The sequence below is a fragment of the Pelobates fuscus genome, chromosome 8 (genome assembly GCF_036172605.1).
Source record: "Pelobates fuscus isolate aPelFus1 chromosome 8, aPelFus1.pri, whole genome shotgun sequence".
Taxonomy (NCBI): domain Eukaryota; kingdom Metazoa; phylum Chordata; class Amphibia; order Anura; family Pelobatidae; genus Pelobates; species Pelobates fuscus.
The window spans coordinates 165,734,976-165,742,979 of NC_086324.1; positions in this window are offsets into that span (position 1 = coordinate 165,734,976).

Consider the following 8,004-nt stretch of genomic DNA (forward strand, 5'->3'; position numbering starts at 1 on the left):
GCAAAGTTCCCCCCAATACTGTCCAGACCCCCCCAATACTGCACAGTCCCCCCATACTGTCCAGACATCCATACTGTCCAGTGCCCCCCAATACAGCACAGCCCCCCCAAAACAGCACAGCCCCCCAATACAGCAAAGTTCCCCCCAATACTGTCCAGACCCCCCAAATACTGCACAGTCCCCCCCAATACTGTCCAGACCCCCCCAATACTGCACAGTCCCCCCCATCTGTCCAGACCCCCCCAATACTGCACAGTCCCCGCCCCAATACTGCACAGTCCCCCCCATACTGTCCAGACCCCCCCAATACTGCACATTCCCCCCCAATACTGTACAGTCCCCCCCAAATACAGCAAAGTTCCCCCCAATACTGTCCAGACCCCCCCAATACTGCACAGTCCCACCCTACTGTCCAGACCCCCCAATACTGTCCAGTCCCCCCCAATACAGCCAGCCCCCCCAATACAGCAAAGTTCCCCCCATACTGTCCAGATCCACCCCCCAATACTGCACAGTCCCCCCCCAATACTGTCCTGACCCCCCCAATACTGCACAGTCCCCCCCCAATACTGTCCAGACCCCCGCAAATCCTGTCCAGTCCCCCCCAATACAGCACAGCCCCCCAATACTGTACAGTCCCCCCAATACAGCAAAGTTCTCCCCAATACTGTCCAGACCCCCCAATACTGCACAGTCCCCCCATACTGTCCAGACCCCCCCCCCCAATACTGTCCAGTCCCCCCAATACAGCACAGCCCCCCCCCCAATACTGTACAGTCCCCCCCAATACAGCACAGGCCCCCCCCCAATACAGCACAGCCCCCCCAATACTGTCCAGTCCCCCCAATACAGCACAGCCCCCCCCCCCCAATACTGTACAGTCCCCCCCAATACAGCAAAGTTCCCCCCAATACTGTCCAGAACCCCCCCCCATACTGCAAGTTACCCCCAATACAGCACAGTCCCCCCTGATGGCTGAGAGTGTTGGGAGCGAGGCTTACCTGAGAGATGTCAGAATGCAGACACCGCGCATGCGCACTCGGGGGTAGGAGATTTCTTAGCAGAAGATATGGCCATCAGATTTCTATACCCCCTCAGTGCGCATGCGCGGTGTCCGAGGCTGTCCTGGCTGGGTGGCGCGTGCGCAGTGTGGGGCAGGGAGATCGAATGAATATTCGGCAGAATCGATCTCCCTGCCCGCTGGTGCGCACGCGCGCTGTCCCATTAGATGCCCTACCTCCCCCCCCTTGTGGCTCCAAGCGCAGGCGCAGTGTGTTCTTCGCGCATGCGCAGTACGCGTCCTCATCTCTGTACCGTGATAAAAAAATAATCCTACCTGTTCTTCTGCGCCTGCGCGGCGCTCTGCTCCTCCTTCTCCTGCTCCGAAACGTCAGGTCCGGTGCGGCTCCGTCACATCCGGTGCGGCCGCGTCACTTCCGGTATAGAAATCTGACGAGGTATAGTATTCTGACAGAACACCGGCGCTTTTAGCTCCGCCCCTGCCGCACGGTAAGCTCCGCCCCCGCTGCAAATTTAAAAAAAAAAAAAAAAAATTTTTTTTTTTTTTTTAAATCCCGGCCGGCTGTGCGGCCGCACGGCGCCCCCTGCTCCATGGCGCCCTGTGCGGCCGCACAGCTCGCACACCCCTAAGGCCGGCCCTGTACGTACCTGACAATCCAAACTATAACATTAACAAGGGAGGGACAAGAATGGGTGGGAAATACTCGCCTCCTGTCATTAATAAAATTAAGATTATAGGTACACTAAAGCTAGCATAATCTACAATTTTATAACATGACAGGAGGCTTCGTATTTGCTGTTTCAACGCTCAGTTCACCAATCCAACGCTGTTTGTGTCGCTGGTATCTATTCCAGGAAATTTCAGAGTAATCCTAATCGGACATTCCAAGAACGATAAACGACAGCCGACGGATCAAAGAAGATGCCAGCCGACGAAGCATCTCAGATACAGAAAAAAGCACCATCCGCTGGTAAATCCATTGTACGTGGTGTTGCGACCTGTTTCCTAGCAGTTGGTCCCTGAGCTGGCAAGTTGACCTGTTAGCCATATTCCTGTAGTTGTATAATATTGAAGGTCAATCTCGGACTTAGGGTCGCGAGGAGAAACTGCCACCCTGTCTCAACTCACGATCCGTAAGGCGGCTCCTCCGATCGTGCCAGGGTCCTTCGGCGATGCGGCCTTGCAGGTAGATCTCCAATCTCAAGGAATGCGCCTAAGTCCCCCATCAAAATTGCAATAGAAAAACCGAGGAAGATCTTCCGTTCCTTCCTCTCCTACCCGGTGAGATGTCTCATCCGAGGATAAATACATAATGCAGGCAAGAGTGTGGCCAAACCAGCCCTACTCTAAGTGATACCAATATTCCAAATGGACTGAGTAATCCTCGGACGCAGTAGAGAAAAGACTCCAAAGGACGTCCATGCAGGGTTTCGAACTGAACTTGTGTGGAGGAAACGGTGGTCGACTACTCTGGGAATAGTGAATCCCAGAAATCTGCAAAGGAATGGGAAAAGCAAACTGGAGCGCAGATTTCCATCCAGAAATGCCCTCGTCCAAGAGTGAAAGATGTCTGTGTAGGAATTGGGGCACACCAGGTACCTCCATGAAGTCTCGTAGGTCTCCTCGACGGTAGTTGAAAAGTAGGTTAGCACGAATCCAACAAAATGGCTCTCGTGAGGGATAAATAGAGCATAGACGGAGGGTCCTCCTCCTAGGAGACGGGGCAGTCCAGCCGCCTTATCCCAAGATCATAAAGACCGGGGAAGTCAAGACAAACGGGGTTTCCAGTCTTACCCTGTGATCCATACGTACGGTTTTACCTTCAGACCAGGAAATAGGCCTTCCATAATCTTGTTACCCGAGCAAGGCAGTGCCCGTTTGCTCCATGAAGGTCTCTATATCTCCTGACATCTTGACATGGGAGAAACTGTCTGCACAGTTTGTTCGGAATGGTCTGGATATCCAAAACAGAAAGCAATCTCTGTATTACATGGTGCAGAATCTGCCAATAAACCTGCACACTCCTAGTACCGGAGGGTCACCTGTTAGCCGTACCATCTCCAGGGGTGTGTGCAAATAAGTGTGAGACTCCCCCCGTTATACCTCTGAGTATTTCTTGCGCGTTTTACAGCGGTACGGATCCAGGGATCCAGACTAAACATGCAATTCTTGCATGACCAGGCAGACCTCTAGAACGAAGTCAGTAGCGTGGATGTCAGTTCTAATTGAATGCAGGGGGGGACGCCCCTCTGTGTAGTCATCAATGTTTTGCACAGGTACAAGCCTGTGTGATGAACAAATGGCCAGTATAATAGAGCGTCGAGTGTATGAGGGAGCCGCGCTCTCTACCACTGTGATCGCATACCGTGAGAGCGTCCAGCTGCTAGCCTGAGCGGGCCGCACCCGTTAGTAACCAACAGCCGTGACCGGATGCGAGTGGGTCCTCCCAACCTGTCCTCTGAATCCAGCCCAGTATCAGGACGAGGGCGAGTGAGGGGTTGCGCCCTCTAATAACAAATCAGTATCCGGTTCTGTATGAGAGGGCTCGCCCTCTGTTCCCGAAAGAAAATATACTCGGATCGAGGTGATGGAGGGCCGCACCCTCCCGTGGTGCAAATTAGAGTCCCTAGAGATTCAGGGGGACCAAACTGTAGTGCGCACCAATTATTAATGTCAGCATAAGGCTGAGGGCAATCTTCGGAAACAACGATGGAAAACTATCAACCGACTATCCGGATCCCGTGCGTGCGCGCGGGGTCCAGGTAGACCGTTGGTAGTCTGAGGAAAGCTGGAGACGTTCTCCTGCGATCCACGAGTGCCTGGGAGGTCAGAGGAGGTCAAGTCTGGCCTCACGACGACCCGAGCGAAAAGGAAAAGGAAGTCAAGAAAAAAACAAAAGGCAACAAATAACGTAGATAAGAATAATACGCCAATTCTATCTCGGATAGAAGGTAGACAGCAGGCCGGAACGTAGGAAAAGTAAGTCCCGCTGGACATGGCCAGGAGCTAACCTAACGCAGGAAAAAACTACTGAACCTATAAGGATTCCGGGAGGCAGATACGGAGTAGCCGGTAAAGACAAGGAAAAAACACCGCTTTCTCCTGTAGGAGTCTGAGTACCGGTCCTTGCTTGTGCAAAGTTCTCCTTGGAGATGCACCGTCACCGGTTTGGAGGAAAACGTGGATGTGTCCGGGGTCTTCATAAGAAACTTAGCCCTCCAGGCCTGAGGTTTAGGGCTTTCACCCTTCCCACCATACTCAGATGGCCGTATACTTGTGTCCTCTCGAACACTATGGCAATGGTGTTTGTCTGGACACCTGCCTATCTCCATGTCACAGGTGGGCTCAGGGTTATCCTCAGTGAAATTACCCCAGGCCGGCGGCCAAAAGGGGATCGGTACCAATAGTGTAGGCCGTCAGTAGGGCACAGGCCCAGCAGACCAAACGAATGGACACAGAAAGGTAGCCAAGCAAATAGTCGCATGCATAGCAGGCCATCAAGTAGGCACCGACATAGCAGGCTATTCGATGGGGCACAGGCATAGTAGGCCGTTTTAACGGGCACAGACATAGTAGGCCGTTCTTATGGGCACAGACATAGCAGGCCGTTCTTATGGGCACAGACATAGCAGACCGTTCGCATGGGCACAGACATAGTAGGCCGTTCTTATGGGCACAGACATAGTAGGCCGTTCTTATGGGTATAGACATAGCAGGCCATTCTCATGGGCACAGACATAGCAGGCCATTCTTGTGGGCACAGACATAGCAGGCCATTCTTGTGGGCACAGACATAGCAGGCCATTCTTGTGGGCACAGGCATAGCAGGCCATTCTTATGGGCACAGACATAGCAGGCCAATCTTATGGGCACAGACAAAGCAGGCCAATCTTATGGGCACAGACAAAGCAGGCCAATCTTATGGGCACAGACATAGCAGGCCAATCAATGGGGCACAGACATAGCAGGCCAATCAATGGGTTGTATATTACCATAATATTATCATAAACATGTATTTATATAGCGCCTTCCAATTCCGTAGCGCTTTACAGTGGGTATTGAATGAGTAACGGGGACCTCTGAGTTCGGCTAGAGGTCCCTAAAATTGTAGATCCTCAGGGCGTCTTGTGACATAGGACCCTTAGATAATCAACCCTTTTGACAGCGTAATGCTGTGTGAGTAACTTGAACCGGGACAGGCAGTCCCTAAATGCCCAGCAGGCAAATAGCGTTATCCCAGCTGTATTGGTATAAGTGGAAGTTGTCACAGTGATTACCATGTCCATGAAATTAAGATACATAGAGCGATACTCACCTTAAGCTGTGAATTGGTATGCACAAGCCCACACCGATCTGTTTGATGTCTCAATCGCTAATACAGATACCATCATCATCATATCTGAAAATATTGAATAGAATCAGTGTAGACTGGTATTCCAGATCCAGGTCTGTTAACACTATATGAATGCCATGGACAGTGAGTTCATACCAGAGTAGTCTCCTCAGAGACCCCATAGCTGGACCCGAAAAGCTATATACTGCGGGGCACACTAATCCGAGCTCACAATACCCGCAACTCACAGGAATCCGTGATATACACTGTCAGCAAAACTACAGTATCCTGAGATATACACAGCAGTCAAACTCACCGCAATATGTGATATACACTGTCCGTAAAACACGCAGCAATCTGCGATATACACTGTCCGTAAGGCACGCAGAAGTCAGTAAAAAACACCCAGCAATCTGTGATATACACTGTCAGTAAAACACATAGTAATCTGATATACACTGACAGAAAAACATATAGTAATCTCCTATACCCAGTCAGAAAAACACACAGTAATCTCATATACACTGTCAGAAAAACACTTAGTAATCTCATATACACTGTCAGAAAAACACTTAGTAATCTCATATACACTGTCAGAAAAACACACAGCAACCTCATATACACTGAGAGAAAACACATAGAAAACTCATATACACTGTGAGACAAACACACAGCCAGTAAAATAAAAACAGTCATAGAAACCCTTAAAATATTACGTTTCCATGGGTGCCCAATCTGGGGTTCGAACTTGTGCTTGTTGGACTGATTTATGCAGCCAAACAGCTTATGTCCTGAGCCACCATTCCTGATGTCTAGAATTTGACCTATAAAAAGCCCTAGAGCTCACAACACGCTGTGAGATCTACACTGAATAACTATAGTGATATATATGGGATTGTGGTAAACCTGCTGAGATCCGCCGGGGAATCTCAGCAGGGCAACAAACGCAGAGATCCGACCGTGGAAGTAGGAGGGGCCGTGAGCCGGCGCCCTTTCTCCGGCCGGTCGGATCCACGTGGCTGAAAGAGACCCGGCCGCGGCGAGGCGGCCACGTGCGTGAGCAGACCCGGTCGCGGGGTGCTCGCGTCTGACCGCGAGGAACCCCGGGTGCCGGCAGTCTCACACCAGAGCTCGGGGAGTCAGAGGAGGCAGCCAAGCGACTAGTCTCCTGACACCCCGAGCAGAGCGCCCGCAGCCCCACAGGGGAGGGAAACCAATAGAATGGCGCCAGGGAGAGGGGGGGGGGGTAACAAACAACAGGAATCCCCAGGGGCCCCCCAAATACCGCCAACATCCCCAAAGACACAGGGGAAACGAGCAAAAAAAACGGCAGAAATCCAGAAGCAGAAAGAAAAGTAAAAACGAAAAATATAAATAATCTGCAAATAAACCCATGAAAAGGATAAAGGCCATAACTAAAACATTTATAGCATAAAAAATATACAAACAATAAGTATAATCAATATAATATGGAATCAAAATAATGATTATGACTAAATACAATGTACATAACATAGGTATATGCTATAACATAAAATATATACATGAAAATGCAATATATATAAGCATAACAACATGACTAAATTAACAAATATACACCCTAAATAAATCATAATAAAACCCAAAGCCACCAGCTAAAATTAGCGGGAGGCAGAGGTACTCTGACCTGTACTGATGCGGAGCAGCAAAGAAAAAGGAAATGATGCATGGGGAGGGGAGTTTTATAGTACCTAACTTTTTTCTGATTGGTTGTTTTCTGTGCTGCTGTGGAGTTCTAGTAAAGAGAGACTTAAGCAAATACGAAGCCTCCTGTCATGTTATAAAATTCAAAATTCGCTCTTCCATTCCATGTGCTCATTGCCATCATTGTGAGTCAGTTTGCCTCCCAATCTAAATGAGTTTTCCTGAGCACGTCACATATATAGGCAGTTGTTTTGTTTTCGATCTTTGTAAAGCCCTGTACAATCGAGGCCCTTGGCATACAGATTGAATGCAGGCTGAGAGCATCCCTTAATAAATAAACAGTCTCGATTTAACTGGCCGAATTTCCTTTCTGATAAATTTTGATTGGGAACCTGGGTAACTCAATAACACCTAGAATTCACAATGGATATGTCTATATGTGTCTATGTGTTTGCCTGTTTACCTCTTAGTGACTGATTGCTGTGTTTACATGAGTTCTTGTGTGGGTTACTAAGGTCTTTGTATTTTCTTTTTCCAGTGAGAACAGGTCACTTCCTCCCTCCATACAGAGAGCCACACAGAGAGCACAGGTCACTTCCTCCCAGCATACAGAGAGCCACACAGAGAGCACAGGTCACTTCCTCCCAGCATACAGAGAGACACACAGAGAGCACAGGTCACTTCCTCCCTCCATACAGAGAGCCACACAGAGAGCACAGGTCACTTCCTCCCAGCATACAGAGAGCCACACAGAGAGCACAGGTCACTTCCTCCCAGCATACAGAGAGCCACACAGAGAGCACAGGTAACTTCCTCCCTCCATACAGAGAGACACACAGAGAGCACAGGTCACTTCCTCCCTCCATACAGAGAGCCACACAGAGAGCACAGGTCACTTCCTCCCTCCATACAGAGAGCCACACAGAGAGCACAGGTAACTTCCTCCCTCCATACAGAGAGACACACA